The sequence below is a fragment of the Anneissia japonica genome, unplaced genomic scaffold (genome assembly GCF_011630105.1).
Source record: "Anneissia japonica isolate Jap-2015-1 unplaced genomic scaffold, ASM1163010v1 scaffold287779_len176375_cov112, whole genome shotgun sequence".
Taxonomy (NCBI): domain Eukaryota; kingdom Metazoa; phylum Echinodermata; class Crinoidea; order Comatulida; family Comatulidae; genus Anneissia; species Anneissia japonica.
In genome coordinates this window covers 162,279-164,795 of record NW_022690482.1, presented here as the reverse complement: position 1 = coordinate 164,795, position 2,517 = coordinate 162,279, and the positions used below count along the sequence as shown (strand labels likewise).

The 2,517-nt window shown below is 39.1% G+C and overlaps 1 protein-coding gene across 1 annotated transcript in view; it reads left to right on the top strand.

Moving 5' to 3' along the window:
- The window catches only part of LOC117099915 (ankyrin repeat domain-containing protein 29-like), a 117,917-nt gene that overhangs the window by 4,521 nt on the left and 110,879 nt on the right, over nt 1-2,517 (top strand). The window lies entirely within an intron of this gene.

Genomic DNA, 2,517 nt, shown 5'->3' with positions numbered 1-2,517 from the left:
CTATATAAGAGTTTAAGATCGGCATGTACTTGTGTTGATAGTAGAGCCTTCGCCGTTAGTGAATATTAGAATAACAGTAAGGAAAGACTTAGCAATGTACACAGACATACATTACCTCACATTGAGAGAAAATTTAATTTCATATTCATAACTCATACCGCCTCATATTTTGTAGAAAGAGGGTGGGTAGGTGAACGACGTTAAAGTGTTTTTGAAATTTAACATGTAGATTCCGCTATGCTAGACACAGCACAGTGGTTTCAAACCACCAATCACAATGATGTCCATCGCTGAAGCCTGATTTACAGACATCACCCTATATAAGAGTAAGATCATGATGTACAGTATTCGGCTTTTGTTGATAGCAGAGGTTTCGAGGGGTTTTTTTCAGTGACAGGACCAACTACCATTACCCCTTCTAAATCCACTCCTCATATATCTGTCTCTTATACACATCTAGATGTGTATAAGAGACAAATACAGGGGGAGTCTTTATGGCCCAAAATAGTGATTTTAGTAATGTAATTCGACAGGCAAATTACAGTAATATTTTTAGAAAATTTCTTTGAAAAAATTTCGTAGGCATAGGGCCTAGGCCTAGCTAGGTATACAGTAATTTCATTTTACATTATGTAGTTTGGAACGATATCAGGAGTGGCCTACTAGGTGGCAGTGGCCTACTAGGACTACAATTTATTTGAAGCTATCTTGGGTCCGATCGTCCACACCAGTTGGCCCAATCGTCTGTCACCAGAAGTTTTCATTATGATTATCAAGAACGTACACGATCTAGGCATAGGCCCTGGGCTAGGCTTAGCTTGCTGTCGTCACTCTGATACGTATACTACTACCGCATAACATTTTTTTTGCCGTAAAACCAAAATAGTTTCATCCATGCCGACTTTCCGGTCGGTTAGCGTGAGTCCTGACTGAACTCTGCAGAAACTTCACATCGATCTTCCCATCGCGATCTAAAACAAAATGTCGGAAAACTTTTCTTTGACGCATGCGCATTTGCATAAATGTCTACACACACTACACACAATAAAAAACGAAAGAAATGTGACTAAGAGTGATTACAATAGTTCCTATTGCATTACATGCATAGGAACTAAAAAGTACCGTACTACCACAAAATAGGGGGCGCCCTATTCGAATTCGAATAGAGTTAAAAACTCGAACATGCACGCCACGCAGCACGCGTTTTGTTACGGCCACGCCCCTTTTGGGTAGTAGTTTTTGAAATAGGATTGCCTTCCAAAGAATATCCGGCAGTGCGGCAGTGGGACCTCTTGAGGTTTTATGCTGCGTTCATTAGAACTTGTGAAGTCGGTGTTCGCAACTTGTAACATGTGAGAATACGAGAAGAGTGCATTCATTTGATAAACGCTAAAATGGCTGCTGCCACATTTGCAATGTGTTCGAAAATAAAACATACAAAACAACTTTTTTTTTAAAATCTGAAATAATATTACTTAAACAAAAAAATTCAATAAATATGTTGGGTTGCAAATAAAACATACAAACAAAACTCTTTTTTCATCTGAAATAATATTACTTAATAAACAAATTGCAATAAATACCTATGCTCGTTGTGCATAGTTTATGTTACATCCGCCATTTTCCACACTACTTGTGCAAATCGAGAAAGAGATTCTACTCGAGTTCACAACTTGTGTTTATCAGTTCACCAACGAGATGAACGCGTTTCACAAGTTGTGAACTGGGAAACACCGACTTCACAAGTTCTAATGAACACAGCATAATACTCTTTGGTAGAAGTTTTTTAAATCAAGCCGTAAGAGGCGCCCCATTGTTTGTATTCCCACCTTGCATTTCGGTGGAACATTTTTTTTTCTGTAGCATGGAGAACTTATAGAGCTATTAAACAATTAGAGTGCTAACAAGATGGCGCAGCAATGCAGAGTTGTGTATGTGTACCATCCAAGATGGCCGTCGTAGTAAAGCGCCACCTTCAGGCTTAGTATACATATTATTACATATTAATAAGCCCTCTGACTGACTATTATTTCATTAATGACAATGAGTAATGATAATAACAAATTATCAAGTTATTGTAGCCAAAACGAGGCCAAGTGGAGCATCTTATTCAAAAATAAAGTACCAAGGAATGAAAATTAAAATCGTGTACATTACACCCAAACACCGCAACGCTCGAGTTTCAAACATACGGATAACTAGCTGTACCGAACTTTCTGAGTAAATTGAGGGCGCAATTGCAAACGATAGTGCTGAGCGAATTTTGATTGGCTAAATCTGTGGCAGCCATCTTGGATGGTACACACACACAGTTCTGCGTAATTCGAACATCGAATACATTGCAGTTAGCGCTCTAGTATTCTATAATACCTCTATGGGAGAACTCTATCTTAGGCTATGTTCAGACACAACGACTTACGCTAGCGTAACGTTAATCGAGTGGTGTGAACTTGTGCGCGGCGTAGCGAACGCCAGTATTATCGCGCAATCACTGGCGTACGGTAATCCAGCAACAGA